Source organism: Felis catus, chromosome B1 (genome assembly GCF_018350175.1).
Source record: "Felis catus isolate Fca126 chromosome B1, F.catus_Fca126_mat1.0, whole genome shotgun sequence".
Taxonomy (NCBI): Eukaryota; Metazoa; Chordata; class Mammalia; order Carnivora; family Felidae; genus Felis; species Felis catus.
The window spans coordinates 136,388,665-136,408,392 of record NC_058371.1 but is presented as its reverse complement, the minus strand read 5'-3'; the positions used below and the strand labels follow the sequence as shown (position 1 = coordinate 136,408,392).

The window sequence follows — 19,728 nt, the reverse complement described above, 5'->3', positions numbered from 1 at the left end:
TGATGGTAATCCAATAGAGCTCACTTCTTCTTAATGTAAAAGTTGCGTAAAGGATGCATCATTCCCAGTTGACTTTGCCTACATTTGCAAATTCTTGAAAAAGCAAATTGAATTGTCACTGGCAGCATCTCTTTCACACAATGACCATCGGGTTAAGTGGGAATGAGAGGCACTGATATCAAGATTTCATTAAAAGAAAAAAAAAAAAACTCTTCAAACTGGTATTAATGTATCATTGGGTCCACGGGCTTCAGTAGACTCTATAGCACAATTACCCAAAGGTGAGGGGTGTCATTTTACAGGGGAAGAATGTTGGAGGAATGTGAGGGCTCTTCATTAATGACATCACAGATTTAATTGTTTGCATGAAATACATAGTTTCTTCTAAATTTTTTGGTTGTAGGGTATCAGCTTCTTTTAAACACTGTATTTGTAACTGGCTTGATTGGTGACTGCAAGAGTCATCATCACAGGCATCTGTCACTACTTCTATTATATCCAACCTGCTGACCCAGAAAATCTGTGGTTGACACAATTGATTTCTCTATAAGATTCATTCAGCATTTGTTTTATTTTTGACATCCACCTACAAGGTCCTGCAAAAACTCAGTTCCTGCAGCTCTGGGTCAGAGAAATATAGTCCTTTATAAAAGGTGTGTATCCTCAGCTGAGGGGCTGGAACAAAGCATGAGTGTGACTTAGAGTGATTCACTGAAATAATTGGATTTATTAAAATACGTATGAGTTTTGGAGACTGGGCCATTGAGGACATGGTGCCAACTTCGCGAGATTTTTGCCTTTGGAAATAACAGCAACAACAGCTGCAAATAAATGAGAATAATGATAATGATAATGATAATGATAATAATAGGAAAGGCTCAAGTTACAGGACTTGCTTTGCACTGTCAAACTCTTAACCTCTGGATCATGTTGCTTTCTTGCCTTCCCTCTTGGAATCTCTTCTGCTAGGTCCCAGAAAGTGTCTTGGTTGCAAACCAACATGTACAAAATGCATGTTTTAAATAGGTGCTTGACAGTTATCTATTACTTCTCATCTATTATCTTTGTGCTACCTAATTATATAGAAAGGTTACATGATTTTTTTTCAAAGCATATAGATAATTAAGTGTCAGACTCAGAATTCAACCTCAATTGTTTATCTTGTAAATAAATCGACATCTTCCTCTGTGCTCTAAAATCTAATGATCGGGCTTGATCATGCATCATCCTATGAATTTTACTGAGAAATGAGCAATGGAAGGAACGTGGAGGTCTGTGTAAGATTGCAGTAGTAGTCTTTGCTTAGTGAATTCACATATCTAAGCAGATTAAATTATTTCCCTTTTTATCTTGTTTGATGAGACTTTCAGCTTGCACCGAATTTCAGCTCTAGACAGGTCTACTTAATATTTAAGACTTTTCTTTTTTTTTCTGGTGATTTCAATGGTTTATTTTCATTTTAATAACTAAATGGTAATATGCAGGGACCACATTTTCTAGAGAAATCTTCTTTTTGGTTCAACATAGAAAGAACCACATAAAGTGTTCTATTAATCATATACATAACTGGGCAGAGATCTTTTAAAGTGAATATACTTTGTCAATTTCTTCTGCTTCTACTAAATATTGTTTCTACTCTACAACAAAAAATGAGTGAGTGTAATGATTTTGGAGAGGAAGCAGCATCATTGGCTCTATCAAAGATGAAACACTTCCAGAGATCTTGGGGTTGACTTTTACTATAGTGCCACCACGAAAGATCTGAAGATCATTATTTACTAGAAATAAAGGAACAAGGCAGAAATCGATTACTACGACACTAGATTTATGTTTCCATTGCTCTCTATATACATCTCTATTTGTCCTAACTTCACGGGGAAGATATTTAATACATAATGGAAGGAGGCTGTTGCTTTTGATTTATTTTTTGTTTATTATTTTTGGCATCCATGGAGAAATTCTGGAAATCAATACTGTGTGTGTGTGTGTGTGTGTGTGTGTGTGTGTGTGTGTGAGTGTCTGGGTATTCTGGGCATAGTGTAGGTTTAAAGGTTCTGGAGGGATAAGAAAACTTCCTCTACTTGCTGAGTTCTCTTTTAATAAGCAAATTATATTATGAACTCACATAAAGGAGCTACTTTTATTTCTTTGTATGCTTTACATGACATTATGAGCACAGATACAAAGGCTAACTTAGCCATAATTGCAACAAGAAAATTTTTTGTAATATTTACATTTATAGACTATCTCCTCCTTCTCTAGAGCCCAGGAAGTGACTCTCATTAATCCTAGCTAACTCTCTCTTAGCAATTTATTAGAGAATTAGAATACATATCTTAGGTCTATGAAGGCACAAATACAGAAATGTTAGGAAATTTTAAGTTTATTTTGAGTAAGAGTTGGCTGGTAATACAAATAAGGTAATATGGACCCTGTCTTTAAATACTTTAAAATTAAGCATTTGGACTTGAAAAAGGCATGTAGAGGGTCAATCAACACTAATTTATCAAGACCATGTAAACAAGAAACTATGTTTAAAGGAAGGCATATGTTTTATGCTCCATGAATTTATGACAGCTGACTAGAAATTTAGAAGGATGGAATACATGTAATGAGAATAAAAACAAGCTGTTCATTGTTATATAATGGTAAAAGAGAGTGGAGAGGTAGAGCTGGAATACTTTTAGAGACCCTTGAAGAACCCAATGAAAAAATATATTTGAACCGGATTGTTGCTTTTGAAAATACTGGAGTGACATGGTTGAAAGAGCACAGATTAAGTCCTGACCTACACAGGGTAAATCCTGAGAAGTAGGTAGGTCAAGTACTGACACTGAAATTTTACAAATGAGAAATCAAATTCACAGAAGCCATGTAACAGTATTAACAGAGACATGAAATACAGATTTGGGGGAACTGGTAACCAGCAGCAGCAAATAGGTTCTCTTTTGGATGTTTTGAATGTTCAATGTAAAAGAAAAAGCTCTTTAATGTAACTTTAATCCAGAACCTCGTAGGTCTTTAGCAGCTATGAGAACTGAAAGAAGAATTTGGGGCACAGATTTCACCTTGAGTTTTACCTTCTCATGGAGTTGACCTGACTCATAGAGTTGACTTGACCTTATCAGGCTGAACTTCTCTGCCACTTTATAGGCCAAGAACGCCTGTACAATCTGCCACCCAAGTGTGAACAAACTCTTATTCTTGGTTACCTCTAATCAAGATGAGAAAGTCTTGGTTTTAAAAATCAGGGTTACTAAATACTAAAGACAAAAGGAAATAAAGAGAACTTAGAAAGTTGAGTTAAAAAGGAGTTGTCATCCCATCATTGCTAACTTGTTCCCTAGTTGTAGATTTTGCTTCAATATATACTTTGTCTTCTAAGATACCTACCTCTAGTCATACAGGGCAGGTGGACCTTCAGTTAAACATTTTCTGACTCTTATTTTTCTAGCTGCTAACTTACATTTACCTGGTGAGTGCCATTGTAATTTCCACCACCCAAGAACTGCTTCTTGGTAACACTTTTTTTTTTTCCTGGTTCAAAGACCAGAAAAAAATTCTTCTCCCTGGAGTTCTGGTTTCCTGTCTGGGAGATTCTCCTCAGTCATGGCTGGTTGTTAGGACTATGGTTATTGACCATCTTTCTTCAAAGTATGATAATTCCATAACAATACACTAGACAATAAAGTTAACATCAACAATAACAAGAGACTATTTTTTTTCCACACAGTGCCAGTATTCTAGATTTAGAGGTCAAAAGAAAATTAAGAATATGTATTTGGAGTTGAGGAAAAGGAACTACATATTTGGGGCTTATCAACATAGAGATATAAGTTGAAGTGACTGGCATGGTTAAGATTTCCCTGGGAGGTTATTAGTAATACAGTTGAGACCGAGGACAAAATCTTGAGAAATAACACCCACAGTAAGGATAAGGGGATTTAAAGAAGATTGAGAAAGCAGTATTGGCGCAAGTGGCAGTGTTATGGAAATTGCATGCACTAAATGCTACATTGAGTCAGGCAGGGTTAGAATTAAAAAACTGGGTTGACCTCAGGAGGTAACTTGTTATCCTTGTAGGAAACAGTTTCCAAATCTAGGTCATTATAAGGTTGCTTGGGTATTCTTAAAAAATATGGCAGCTGTTTGCACTCATAACTTTCTTTACCAAAGTGACTCTTTTGAAAGTCAACCCACATTTTCAGCTAAGATATTTCTTATCCACCTTTTTCAACATTCCTCCAAAGTTAGTGCACTTTTGGGGAGGGATGGTGAAGTCATGTTCCCTATATTAAGAATGAAGGAAAGAATTTGGTAAGAAAGATTGATACGCTTTATTTTGGCAATTGTAACAAAAACCTTCACTGAATTTTGAAAATCTTGCCTGCTAAAATCAAAGTGGTTTGAGGAGCAAAAGTTTGCAATATGTGTGTGGTATTCCATGGATGATTTGTCATTTTAGCCCCCACCGTCCAACTGGTCCTGTTGCTATGCACTCCTCTGTGGTTGGTCATTCCTCACTTCCATAGCTTCCATGGATTCTGGCTAAGCTGTTTGTTTCATCATCCATTAGTCCCTGAAGTTTAGTTTGTATACCTAGAGATACTCTTAAATGTTATATTTTTATCATGAATATTGGAAAAATGTGAGCTACAAAATACTAAGTATTTGCTATGTGTTATACACCATGATAAGTACATTACATAGCTTATTTTATTTGACTCTCACACAAAAGCAACCACCTCTGGGAGGTGTTATTATCCCCATTTTATGCATTAGAAAACTGAGGCTCTACCTCACATAGCCACTAGGTGGCAGAACAAGGGTTCAAATCTGGATGTCTCTGGTGTCCTGATTCTTGCTCTTAACCACTGTTTATACTACTCCTTAGTTATTTGTAAGATCAGCGGTTAATAATATATTATTCCCTACACTTTTAAGTTGTGGTGCTTGACTTGTGATTATTCTGCCTTCAGAGCTGTGCAATCATAAATTCAAGTATAATAAGTAATTTCAATTTGTTCTTAAACTGTGCATACATCTCCATTAATCTTAATAAATAATTGAGATGCTTATTAAGCAATCTTAGATACCCTATTACTTTTTGAAATGCCAAGCTAAGAGTGGTAGAGCATTATATGATATATTAAAACATTCTGGAAGTCAAATTCCAAATCAAAACATTCACATATTTTAAGGAGCAAAATAATGATTACTAGTGTTTTCCAAGCAGGAAATTCTAAATTCCTTCTGTTGTTATTTATATTACCATGTGTATGATTCTCTCCGATAAAAAGATTTTAAAAAACGAAATACACTTTAATATACATTGTAATATCATGGTTGTGCGCCTTACCCCATTTTAAGTTCTAAAATAGCTCAGTTGTATCTACAACATGGTCCCAGTATTTTCAAATCTGTGATTTAGATTTTCGATGACAGAAGTTAAAAGGTTTTAGGGAAGAGTGATAAGTTAAATAAATCCAAGTAATGAAAATGGGGAATTTTTAAATTTACTGACTTAAAAATGTGCCCCCTCATGTGGATTGGAGAGAGAAAGGTGTATTTGTTGGAAAATAGGACTTCAGAGGCCAAATGCTTAATTCACAGCCAAAGCCTCAGTAAGTAAAGAAAAGCTATTAAAGCAGAATGTTGACCAGGGTCCTGCTAAATAAACACATCATCCCCGTGCACATCTTCACCATCGTCTGCACGGCACTGAGATCCATCTATTTGGAGTGCATTGGTTCTCCTTTGCAGTCGTAGTGTTGAAACATGCACGAAAAGAGCCTTATATATCTTAGTCACACACAATAAAGGAAAAGTTGCCCTGTCTTTATACAGAATCGATAGACATTGCCTTCTGAATAAAAATCAGGGCCTTCTAGGAAATAAGATTGTCTACCCTGTATTCACTTTCTTCATATAATTCTTCATCACATCCCTGCACCTCCAACTAGAATTATAGGTATTTCTCAGTCTGCAGTACAATTGTTCTCATGAAAATCTCTTTTCTGGTCAGTGGCAGATCCCCAATAGGAGTCTGATAATAGCAGAACGACTGGGCACTGAACCCCCAAAGCTTGAAACTCACCAAAAACAGACAAGTAACAAAGCCCAAGCTCCCTTGTAGAGCATGCTGATGGTTATCAGAGGGTTGAAATAGAAGCGCTGTGTGGGGCAAATGTGTATCAGCTATGTGGATAGATGATCTTTTATCCTGGGAGACTGAATACCCTGCTCCTTGTCAAGCTCCCAATAGATGTGGACAAACCTGTCAGATGATCTGTTCTTTTTCAGTCCTTAGCACAATGTGGGATGTTTTCGGGCTGTACAAGCTCTGAGAACACTAGAATTGGGCCCCAACATTTATCAATAACAATTTATAGCTGATATATAGCGTTCTGGAAAAGAGAAGGAATCCACTGAAGCCTAACAACGCAGCTCCCACAAAGGTTCACTCCAGGCCTGGGATCAATGTCATCAGTGAAATTTATGGGAACGCCATGAAACCCTCTGAGATGCAGTGGCATTCTCTGCAACCTTTCTTGGAGCCCATCAATTATGGTCTAATAAGGTCTTTCCTGCCTTAGGAAAAGGTTTTCATTCCTTCACTGCCTCTCCCAGGTGTACCCGTATAATAAAAGCAGCTGTTTCTTTAGTCTAAGTGTGGTCTCCTGAGAGAGAGGTTTCTAGTGGCTTCCTCAACTTACTTATGTGGGTTCTGGTAAATCTCTGGTTTCCCTCACCAGGTATGTTCACTCAAGTGAATCTAAAGAGCCGGTCACTAGTTCCTGAGATCTCCCGGAGGTAAAAACAAACAAACAAACAAACAAACAAACAACAAAAACCTTGTCTGTAAAATATTCTGTATTTCCTGAATGTTGAAAACCTATGAAATGGACATATCTGATTGAATATTATGGTCAAAACATGTTTATGGAAATAATCCAAGGCTCTGTAGGAGAGGAGCAGACTGTGGTATGCTGGATATGGGTTTTCTCTAAATTTTTGGCCTCCTCAACAGGGGTAGAGGTAGGGTGTAGAAATGTGGGTCTTCAGACCTTTGACTATCTGTTGGGTCATTTCTAGTTCATCTTGATCGTGTCCTCAAAGTTGACTTCAGTATATACTTAACTTATGAAAAGCTGTTTCTTTGAGAGGTAGGTCTGTTGTTCACTCTCGAGGAGTCATTATGGGATTCCAGCTTCCCTAAAGGAACACTCAGTCATTAAGGGAAAATAGATTTCACTTCCATGATGCACACATATAGTATATACTCATACATACCCACATTTATACACACATTTGTGCTTGCAGATAATATCCATACACATATGTGTGTATGTATTTCCATGGATTTTAGGAAAGATGTTTCAGGAATGTTAGATTTTAGGAATAATACATCATTGCTTGTCATATTTTTTCTCTGGATGAATAATGCTTTATTTTCTTAATGTGATCATCACGGCCTAGCTCAGTAATGGGCTGCAGACAGAAGCCAGGCTTCCTTCTAAGACTTAAGTCACATGTTTTATTCAAAAAGAAGTCTTACACTATGCAAAACAGACTTCTGAGGTAAAGTCTGGTTAGAAAGAAAACCTAGAAGGGAAGAAATGGGAAGCTCTCATTTTAGCAAGGCACCATCTGGCTTTCAATTTTCTTAAGTGTCCTGACTGCTGGTCACTCTACTATGAGTCTTACGCTTTTGCCATTACACTTTGGTGTCAAATTTAAGGCTGTAAAGCCCTTATTAAATGATACAAGGTTGAAGGCAAGTGAGCCATCCTAAGTGATTAGTTTCCTAGGGTGGCTGTGACAAATGACCATAAATTAGGGGTTCTAAAACAACAACAATTCATTGTCTCTAGAGAATAGAAGTCTGAAATCAAGGTGTGAGCATGGCCATACTCTTTCTGAAGACTCTAGGGGAGAATATGTTCCATGCTTTCTGTTAGCTTCTGGTGTTGCCCCACAATTCTTGGTGTTTCTTGCTTTGTAGACACATCACTCCAGTCTTAGCCTCAGTCATCACATGGTGTTCTCTCTCTCTTTTGTTTCTTTGTTTGTTTATCTATTTTTATGTTTTCTCCTCTTCTTTTAAGGACACCAGTCATATTTGATTGAGGGCTCTCTCCACTCCAGTATAACTTCATCTTAATTAATTACATCTTCAATAAACTTATTTCCAAATAAGATCACAATCTGAGGTTCTAGGAAAGGCATGAATTTGGCGGGGGGAGGGGATGCCATCTAATCCCGTACCCGAGAGTATTGTGTATTCACTGAAATACTCCTTAATGCTTCAAGTTAACATATTAACTCATTGCTACTTAGAAGAAAGATAGACAAGGTGAGTGTTGGGGCACAGGCAAAGACAGGGAAATAGAAAATGTTCAGAAGAGTAATGTTCAGTGCAGCAGCCACTAGCCCCCTGTGGCTACTTAAATTTGAAGGAATTAAAATGAAATAAAATTAAAAATTCAGTGTTTCAGTATTACTCAGTAGTCAAATGTGGGTAATGACTAGTCTATCGGATAGCGCAGAAATAGAACATTTCCAGCCTTGCCCGATGTTCTTTTGGACAGTACTGGTCTAGAACACATCATGAGTAGGAGCTATGGTGGAAGTTCTTAGGAAAGGTAAAGATGGGAGAAAGGGAAATGGAATAATGTTGCAGCAGGCAAGGGAAGGAAAAGGGAAAGGGAAGGTGAAGGCAAATAATATTACATATTATTATTTTATATTATTATAATATTATAGGTCTGCCTGGCAAAACACAACCATTGGATGTGGCGCTCATCTCTTGACCCCTATATTTTGCCTTGCAGAGAGCAGGTACTCACAAAATATTTGTTGAACCATTAAAGGAAAAGATGAATGCTTTAATCAGGATGGGATGTTGTTGACACTGGCAGTGCTGCTGACAGAAAGGTATGATTTCCATGAAGATTTCTGGGAGACAGTGCTTTGAGTATTAGCAAATCTCCACACAATGACCTTCACTTGAAGTCAGAAGACACTTGCTTCTCACGCCTTGCTCCTGTACTAGCACCATCTGCACTCTGCCCCTAGTTATTTGGTTCTCCAGGAGCATAAACAGCTGCCTTCTCTCTCTTTCAAGGAAGCATACAGTAGCATTATATTACTTGTGCCCTTTGCACTTGTGCTGGTTCAGCAATTTCCCTGTCGACTGCCATTACGGTGCCCTAATACAAAGCCACCAACCACTACTGTGCATGCCCAAAGCCCTGTGGCAAATCCCTTCCTGACAACTTTTCCTCTCGCTGCAATATGGGAAGAACAAATTACAATTGGGTTTGAAAGGGATGGGTAACTTACCTGGTCTCGGGGGCTTTGACAGCCTCCTGTTGCAGTGCCCACTGACTGGAGGGCTGACACAGCTCATTTCCCAAGCTTGGATTTACTGTGATCCCTTGTCACAGCTCTGTGATGAGGGAGGAGGAAAGGGAATTTTTATCAGTGCAATGAATCCTTGTCGTAGCTCCCTGTAGTGACCCTCCCCCACATACACACAAGCACACATACAGACACACAGAGTCACATGTGTTGATCCATCCCTAACTATTGTCATCAATGAAGACAATAGTTTTTCTATACACCCCAGAGCAAATTTGGAGGATCTCCCCCTAAGCTCCCCTATTTATTTCTTTTAATTCAATTTTGATAGTATTTTAGACACAAAGAGGAAGGAGCTCTTCTATTCAACACCATGACAGAGCATGTGATAGGGGAAGCCAATGGGCATATTGTAAACAAATAAGTCCCAAGGATGTTGTCTTCTGAAAGTGTGTTGGGCTGTACATTTTTATTATTTGGCTGCAAGGGACTGCTATTGAATCATATGGTGGAAACACTGAATAATAAGTAGAATTGCATATTTATCAATCTACCTGTCCGAATTCCAAAAGGTAACAAAAGACTTCTCATTTTCACTTTTGGATAATAAAACAAATTCTACAAAATAAATTCAAAAAATTCCAAATTACATTGACTAACAAGAGATTAATGGTTACCTGGGGTTAGAGGTGAAGTCGGGGTTTGGACTGGCTGCAAAGGGGCAGCATGAAAGGTAAGGGAACTGTTCTGTGCCTTGATTGTGGTGGTGGTATATGTAATTACCAAAAGTCATTAAACTATAGACTTAGTGTGAATGATTTCATTATATATGAATATCTCAATTAAAAGTTAATATAAGGGGCATCCAAATTGGCCGGGAGGAGGTCAAATTTTCACTCTCCACAGGTGACATGATACTCTATATGGAAAACCCAAAAGATTCCACCAAAAAGCTGCTGGAATTGACTCATGAATTCAGCAAAGTTGCAGGATATAAAATCAATGCACAGAAATCGGTTGCATTCCTATATACCAACAATGAAGTGACAGAAAGAGAAATCAAGGAATTGATCCCATTTACAGTTGCACCAAAAACCATAAAATACCTAGGAATAAATCTAACCAAAGAGGTGAAAAATCTATACACTGAAAACTATAGAAAGCTTATGAAAGAAATTGAAGAAGACAGCAAAAAATGGAAAAAGATTCCATGCCCCTGGATAGGAAGAACAAATACTGTTAAAATGTCAATACTACCCAAAGCAATCTACATATTCAATGCAATCCCTATCAAAATAACACCAGCATTCTTCACAGAGCTAGAACAAACAATCCCAAACCTTGTATGGAACCAGAAAAGACCCCAAATAGCCAAAGCAATCTTGAAAAAGAAAACCAAAGCAGGAGGCATCACAATCCCGGACTTCAAGCTATATTACAAAGCTGTAATCATCAAGACAGTATGGTATTGGCACAAGAACAGACACTCAAATCAATGGAACAGAATAGAGAACCCAGAAATGGACCCACAAACGTATGGCCAACTAACCTTTGACAAAGCAGGAAAGAATATCCAATGGAATAAAGACAGTCTCTTCAGCAAGTGATTCTGGGAAAACTGGACAGCAACATGCAGAAGAATGAACCTGGACCACTTTCTTACACCATACACAAAAATAAACTCAAAATGGATGAAAGACCTAAATGTAAGACAGGAAGCCATCAAAATCCTTGAGGAGAAAGCAGGCAAAAACCTCTCTGATCTTGGCCACAGCAACTTCTTACTCAACATGTCTCCAGAGGCAAGGGAAACAAAAGCAAAAATGAACTACTGGGACCTCATCAAAATGAAAAGCTTCTGCGCAGCAAAGGAAACAATCAGCAAAACTAAAAGACAACTGACAGAATGGGAGAAGATATTTGCAAATGACATATCAGATAAAGGGTTAGTATCCAAAATCTATAAAGAACTTATCAAACTCAACACCCAAAAAACAAATAACCCAGTGAAGAAATAAGCCAAAGACATGAAAAGACACTTCTCCAAAGAAGACATCCAGATGGCCAACTGACACATGAAAACATGCTCAACATCACTCATCATCAGGGAAATACAAATCAAAACCATAATGAGATAGCACTTTACACCTGTGAGAATGGCTAACATTAACAACTCAGGCAACAACAGATGTTGGTGAGGATGCTTTTTTTGCACTGCTGGTGGGAATGCAAACTGGTGCAGCCACTCTGGAAAACAGTATGGAGGTTCCTCACAAAACTAAAAATAGAACCCTACCACCCAGCAATTGCACTACTAGGTATTTATCCAGGGGATACAGGTGTGCTGTTTCGAAGGGACACATGCACCTCCACGTTTATAGCAGCACTATCAACAATAGCCAAAGTCTGGAAAAGCTCAAACATCCATTGATAGATGAATGGATAAAGAAGATGTGATATGGTATATACAATGGAGTATTACTCAGCAATCAAAAAGAATGAAATCTTGCCATTTGCAACTACGTGGATGGAACTGGAGGGTATTATGCTAAGTGAAATTAGTCAGTCAGAGAAAGACAAAAATCATATGACTTCCCTCATATGAGGACTTTAAGAGACAAAACAGATGAATATAAGGGAAGGGAAACCATATAAAAACAGGGAGGGGGACAAAACAGAAGAGACTCATAAATATGGAAAACAAACTGAGGGTTACAGGAGGGGTTGTGGGAGGGGGGATGGGCTAAATGGGTAAGGGGCCCTAATGAATCTACTCCTGAAATCATTGTTGCACTATATGCTAACTAATTTGGATGTAAATTAAAAAAAAATAAAAAATAAAACAAGTTAATAAAAAAAAGTTAATATAGAGACACCTGGGTGGCTCAGTCAGTTGAGTGTCCGACTTTGGCTTAGGTCATGATCTCACAGTTCATGAGTTCAAGCCCTGCATTGGGCCCTCCACTCTCAGTGAGGAGCCCACTTCAAATCCTATATGTCCCTCTCTCTCTACCCCTTCCTGCTCACTCTCTCTCAAAAATAAACATTAAAATTGTTAAAAAGTTAATACAAAAATTCAAAAATTTTAATTGTATTTAAGAATTTGCCATATCTAGAATGAGTTAAAGAATGAAGATTTTGGAAAACTGATTACCATAGGGGACATTTCTTAAAAAGCTATAAGTACATGAGAGCTTTCCTTATGGAATATTGTTTAGATGAAACATACCATACACAGATGGTAGAATGATTAGTTTTTTATGGGTACTCAGAAATCTACCCTCCTCAGGTCCTTTACAGTTAGGTAGGGCCTTGTAGCTGGTTCACTTCAGTGAATTGGTGGTAGAATTGACATGTGCACAGGAAAAAGTCCTCTGCACGACTGTCTGGCTCTCTTGCTTTCTGCCTCAGAAATACAGGAAGCCACATGTTGAGATGGCAGTGTCACAAGAAGATGGAGCCACTCTCATCCAGGGACACTCTATGACTGCTTAGGATGTAGTTTACCAAACTGCCTTAGACATGTAGCACAAGCAAAATAATGAACTTCTGTTGTGTTAATCTAATGAGATTGGGGGACTTACTTGTTACTATAGTATGACATAGCTTGTGCTGACTAATACAATATGTTGCCATGATTTCAAAATCTTCAGAGTTTAATGGCCATGGATCCGTTAAAGTTTGCCTCCCTGGAGAGTATGGATTTTGATAAACACACTATTCTAGTAGGCATGGTTGATAAAAGAGGAATTCAGGTGATGAGTTTCTTCTTGGTAATTCATACTTTAGAAGAGAGAGACTTGGGCAACAATAACCGGAATAGTCATTCCTGCTATGTTCTTACTATCCGGGGGTTCTGGGATATTGTGAGATTACATATTGATACCTTCACCAGAGGCAGAATTCACTTGAAGATCTTTGAATTCTAGATTAAAATATAAAACTCTGAGTGCTCCCTTAATAACACAGAACATATAAGACAGAGGAGAGAATTTATCCACTGACTTGAATCCTAGGATTCAAGTTGAAGCCTGTTAGTTTGTCCCTTTCTTGCCATCTGTGTGTTCTATGAGTCTTACCTTTATCACTACTTTGTTGCCTTTTACCATTTTACATTATATCTTTAACAGACAGGGTCCAATTTCTTTAAAACAAAAATGAATTCTTGGCCCTATTGATATCATTTCCTGATAGTTTACTCTAGAATTTCTGTGTCAGCTGGTGAAATCTCTTTTGTACTGTTAAAATGCACATTACTATCAGCAAATATTCAGATGTTTTAAAAGAATTTATTTTGGAAGAGGCACTGGACATGTGGGAATGTAACTAAAGAACCAGTTTGGCAAATCACTAGGAGAAGTAACTCACAGTAGACCCAGTAAAAGAGTGTATTTACCAGAGGGACATTGAGAGTATATAGTGGATTCCCTTGCAATAGAAGAATGGGAAAGGATAAAAAGTCAGAGGCAATCAAGTGGAGAAAAATACTTTTATAATAAGTGAAAAGACAGTTTTATAGGTTCATGCTCATAAAAAAACATACTATGTAGCAGTAATCGTTCTATTTTTGCCTCACAAAGAGAGGCAGGAAAAGAGATGGAGGAGAAATTGTTTTTCTTTTTTACAAAATCCCTTTCCATTATGGGTGAGACATGGAATATAGCATGATTAAGAAAGCCCATGACAATTAAAACTTCATCCTGCTGAAAAGTTAAAGCCATTTTCTGGAACAGGAAAAAGACTTAGAAGACAGGAAGTGATGCAGTAATCTTTCCTTCCACCCCCTCCCCCATGAGAGAGACCCAGGGCGTTGCAGTATATGTGCATTTACTTCTATATTCTTTCTTCTCATGAAGGATCTTGAAATAAGGAATTGGAATGCATTAGAATTCATAGACCTCTGGGGCTCTTGCTTTAACTCGTTCTTCTGGTGTCACTCCCTATTCGAGTGGTCACATTATGCTAAGTCTCACTGAAACACATTTACAGCAATCATTGAGTTAGAATTTCTCTCTCCGTGCTTGAACATCATGTGACTAATATTGCATACCACCCAGGAAAAGCAAATTGTAAATACTTACAGATTAGTCTAAAGTTGTATGGATCTTAAGTACAATATACTCAAGGGTGAGTGAATCGAGCATTGGTTGGGAGAACAAGGAGGGTGGTCACTGTAGGCTTTTCCTCAAAGTTGAGCCAGGAGTTTGTTTTTTGTTAAATCTATAATTTGTACAACAAAGAAAAAAATTAAGAAAATCATTAGGGTCTGTGTTGTGAAAAGTAGGTAAAGATCTACAGTGTTTAAGAGGCAGGGGGTGGGAGTGGAGGGGTGGGGAGGTGGAGGCAGAGGGTGCTGGAAGGCTTCCCTCTGACAGTATAAGAATATAAGCTACAGCAGACAAACGAAAACCAACAGCTAATTTTCAATATTTTATTGTAATTTGGGAGTGAGATCTTGGAGGGTTTCAAGGTAAGAAAAAAGGGATTTGGGATAAATACAAGTAATTAATAATCTAAGCTTAAAAAAATAATTGATGTATTTGAAACTATACTATCTTTACCATCTTAGTTGAGTACATTTAGCAAAAGTTATAAAGGGGTTTCTAGGTTTACATTGCTAAATTAATTAAACAAAGAGGCCATTAGACTGAGGTGGCTTTTTTTGTTTTTTGTTTTTAATTTTTTTTTAACATTTATTTATTTTGAGAGAGGGAGAGAGAGAGTGCATGCAGGGAAGGGGCAGAGAGAGAGAGGGAGAATCTGAAGCAGGCTCCAGGCTCTGAGCTGTCAGCACAGAGCCCATTGTGGGGCTCAAACCCACAAACCGTAAGATCATGACCTGAGCCGAAGTCAGAGGCTTAACTGACTGAGCCACTCAGGCGTCCCTAGACTGAGGTGGCTTTAATGCCTTAGCAGTCTACATAACCAAGCCCAAACCAAAGCCTCCAAATGCCTCAAAGTTAAGAAATTGAAACCTAAGTACAGCCAATCACAAATAGCCAACTCGGCTTTCCCAAATAATGCAACCACTTAGGCTATAGTCAATCAAATAATTTCCGTGCTTAACTCCCATCTCTTCTCTATAAAAGTCTTGCTCCCAGCTCCTGTTGGTGGAACACTCCCAACCAGTTCCCATTTGGTGCTGCCTGATTCAAATTGATTTTTGCTCAGATAAACTCTTACAATTTTTAATATGCCTCAGTTTATGTTTCAACAACTTATAGCCTCAGTTCCTCAGTCTGATTTCTGTAAGCAAGTCTTTATTTGATCAATTGAATTCTTCCAACAAGAGCTTCTCCTAACCTTTGTGTTGCGGGGAAAAATACTCATTTTCCCTAAGGTTTCCCATAGAGTAAAGTACGTGTTTTTGTTTTTGTTTTATAAATACTTAGTTTTTTATTTTTGAGAGAGACAGAGTATGGGCAGGGAAAGGGCAGAGAGAGAGGGAAACAGAGAATCTGAAGCAGGCTCCGTGCTGCCAGTGCAGAGCCCAATGCGGGGCTGGATCTCACAAACCGTGAGATCACAGCCTGAGCCAAAGTTGGATGCTTAACCAACTGAGCCACCCAGGTGCCCCTTTTAGGGTTTTACTTTTAATCACTGTGAAGAAACAGAGGTACAAAAATAACAAACACGGACGAAACACGGCATCCTTAAATCTTTGTCTTTATCTTTAAATCTTCTAAAACCTTCCTAGCATTGGTTCCCAGTCTACAGTCCTACACTTGATTTCTTTGCTGTAATTGCAGAAGCATCTGGTGTTGGAAGCCTCTTGATGGTCTACAAAATCTGCCTATCTAGGTTGAATGTCAGTTGTAGCCCTACGAGGTGTGGGTTGGTACCACTCCAGAGCCATTTCGGTCCCTTTCAGGATCTGCATCCCAGTTTTCCTACCCACTCAGTTCATCTGCTCTGCTCTGTGATAAAGGCCCTTGTGGGCTTGGCTTCTAATGTTCTCAGCCATTCTTGCAGCCCGTGTTAATGCCTCCTTGCTCCTCTGCGGGATTTCATTAGCTGAGAGCTGAGGAAAGCCCTTGTTCTTTTGCAGGTCTCTCTTTAGAAGTTCTTCTCCTATGTTTCAGACCATCCTACACTGATCCAGACTTTTTTTTTTCTTTTTGTCTTTTTTGCTAAGCTTCCATAGCATCCTTTTCTTTGGCCTGACCAACTGGCCATCACCACAGCATAATGTATTGGCTAGGTAGTGTAAACCAAGCATAGGGCTAGGCATTTTACATCAGTTAAAATGTCCTTTTGATTTTGTTAGCTGTATATCCAGCAGCTTGTTGGTAATGCTAATGGTCCCCTTAATATAAGCAGACTTTCCCCATCTATTATTCCAGGCAAACATCTGAGCATCATCTTTGGTTGGCTGTATCATCCTAACATCAGTTTTATAGGCTTTGTGCTTGCCTTCTATTTTCTCATTTTCATAATGCTTGCAGATTTGTCCCTTTCCTCATTCAAAAAGCTCACACATTTTCTTAGACTTTTCAATGAGTTTTGGTTCTTAATTCAAGGGAAACCACCAGTTCATAGGTGCCTCAGAGAAATGCCCTGAAGCCACTGAGTTGACTTAACTCAGTGGTTCTCAAATTTCAATATGCATGGGAATCATTTGGAGAATTCTTATTACAAATGCTGATTCTTGGGCTCCACCCTGGTTAATTTTATAATTAAATACATGGGGGGTTAGGCCCAAGAATTTCTTTAATTATCATCCCAGTGATTTTCATGTAGGTGACATGTTCTTAGGAAACTGATTTGACCTTCTTGGTTCTGGCTCTCACTTCTGTCCACTACCTTGGGTTCTCTAGTGATCACTGCTTCTGGTGTCCTCATTCAGTCCTATTAGACATATTATATTTATACAAGCCAGTGCAAAAGCGTACAGACTACTCTAGGTATAATTTCTACCAAAGAATAGAAGACTTTCCCTTCTCCTCACAGATATTTTTAAATGCATACTCAAAAAAAGTGAGTAAAGTATCTGGAAAGACAATAAATTTTTTAAAAGATTTGCAAGGTAATATTCAAGTCAAAAATATTATTTTATTTATATTAAAATACTGAATGTGCACCCATTAAGATTATTCAACTATACACATAACATAATTCACATACACAAAAAAGTATGGAGAACAATATAAAATAGACACATGGGAGCTCACACCTCTGTATTAACATTTTACCACATTAAAAAGACTTTAATGTCCATCTTTTAAAACATTTGCTACATATGTCTTATCTTTAAACAATAAATAGTATTGCTTTGAGCATTTAAAAATTTTACATAAATGTTATGTACTGTATGTATACCTTTGTAGATTTTTAAAAATCAACATTGGTTTTGATATTCATGTTACTTCATGTAAACCTAATTAAGTTTTTTCAACTTCTTTTTTTTATTTAAAAAAATTTTTTATAATGTTTTTATTTATTATTGAGAGACAGAGCATGAGCATGGGAGGGGCAGAAAGAGGGGGAGACACAGAATCTGAAGCAGGGCCCAGGCTCTGAGCTGTCAGTACAGAGCCTGACATGGGGCTTCAACTCACAAACTGTGAGATCGTGACCTGAGCCGAAGTTGGACGCTCAACCGATTGAGCCACCCACGCGCCCCAAGTTATTCCAACTTCTGAAGAGTATTCTCTTTTATACATCGCTATTTATCATTCTCTTACTGATGATTATTAGGTACTGTTTTTGTTTTGTTTTGTTTTGCTTTGTTTTGTTTTAGCTAAAATGTTGTTGAGTCACACAGGTGTGTTAGAGTTTCTTTAGGTCATAGCACCTAGATGTGACATTGCTATAATAGAAACTTGTGCATTTGTAATTTTAAAATTGTACATTTAAAATAAGAGCTGAGGATCATAATCAATCTAAATTTTTTAATTATATTTTATTAAAATTTACTCTGAAACCACCAATGCTTTGATAATCTCTACTGCATCTACATTTCAGTCTGTGCAGAAAACTCAGAGTTATAATCAATGAATGGGTGCACGTATTATTTTATTTTATTTTTTTACTTAACATAATTGCATATAAATATCTCACCTATTTGACACAATAAATGCTTACTTAATGACTCCCATGAGCAAGTGTAACTCCAGAGAACAGAGACCAAAATCCTGGCCTTCTTGGATCTTTTATTACCGCCACATAATCACATAGGCGATAATTTTATCATTTAAACAGCAGTTAAGGGGCGCCTGGGTGGCGCAGTCGGTTAAGCGTCCGACTTCAGCCAGGTCACGATCTCGCGGTCCGTGAGTTCGAGCCCCGCGTCAGGCTCTGGGCTGATGGCTCAGAGCCTGGAGCCTGTTTCCGATTCTGTGTCTCCCTCTCTCTCTGCCCCTCCCGCGTTCATGCTCTGTCTCTCTCTGTCCCAAAAATAAATAAACGTTGAAAAAAAAATTTTTTTAAACAGCAGTTAATATTACACAATATCAACATGCTATGATTTACTTATCGAATCCCTCAGGAATTGTGTTTATTTCAGAAATGAGTAGCTACATAACACCCATGTTAGAAATAAGGACTGAATTTGACCAAGGTGATATTATCATGGGGAGTGTATGTCTGTAACGTTCAGAGTGACTTAAAACAGGCCATATTTATTTACCCTATTATCATTAACAGCAGTCCATGCTCCCCCTTTTCTCCTCATTCACTTCCTGTAACTCAGCCTAGAGCCCAGGTTGTTAGAGTGGTAACAGATCTGGACTTTGGAATGGGTTTGTGTACAGGCACCTTGGCTTGTGAGATACATGAACTTGGAAAATTGGTGTCTCAGCTTTCTCTTCTGTAAAATGGGGGTAATAAGACATTCAGTCAATACTTGGAAAAATCCTTCAATAAGAAAGCAAGAGTTTGCTCTGGTTAAGCAGTAAAGCTCTGGTGGTCAAAAGTCCGGTTTCGCTTCCTAAAGCAAGTTACTTGAGGGATATGTTGGGAGACTGAAAAATAAGGCAAAACAAGATAACTTTGTTTTCTTTGCAAGGAGTCTGGGGTCCATCAGTCTGCATCTAGTTTAGCGTCTGTGGCTCACTGCATGGAAGCTGTTCACCAGAGGTTCCCTCTATCATATGTCTGCCTGGAGCTCTGATTTCTGCGACTTCAGGAAGAGAAAGAGCCTGGCAGGTACCTGCATGTGCGTGCACACACACAAGCACACACACCACACACAGATGCACACAGGTCAAAGAAGGAAGCTAAGCCAAAAAGTTATTTTTAATGAGAACAAATTCATCCATTTGAGTATTTTACCTAACAGTATAGCAGGTTGTTTCTAAAATGTGAAAATTAATCAATTAGGTCTTTAGGCTGTTCTCCCTACATATAAATACAATGGTCATACAC

General features: G+C 38.1%; 1 long non-coding RNA gene across 1 annotated transcript in view; it reads left to right on the top strand.

Moving 5' to 3' along the window:
- LOC109499082 overlaps positions 1-19,728 on the top strand; it is a 95,774-nt gene that overhangs the window by 26,960 nt on the left and 49,086 nt on the right. Inside the window, exon 5 of the long non-coding RNA XR_006596975.1 lies at positions 19,370-19,509. This is a non-coding gene — a long non-coding RNA (uncharacterized LOC109499082). The remainder of the gene's footprint in view (positions 1-19,369; positions 19,510-19,728) is intronic.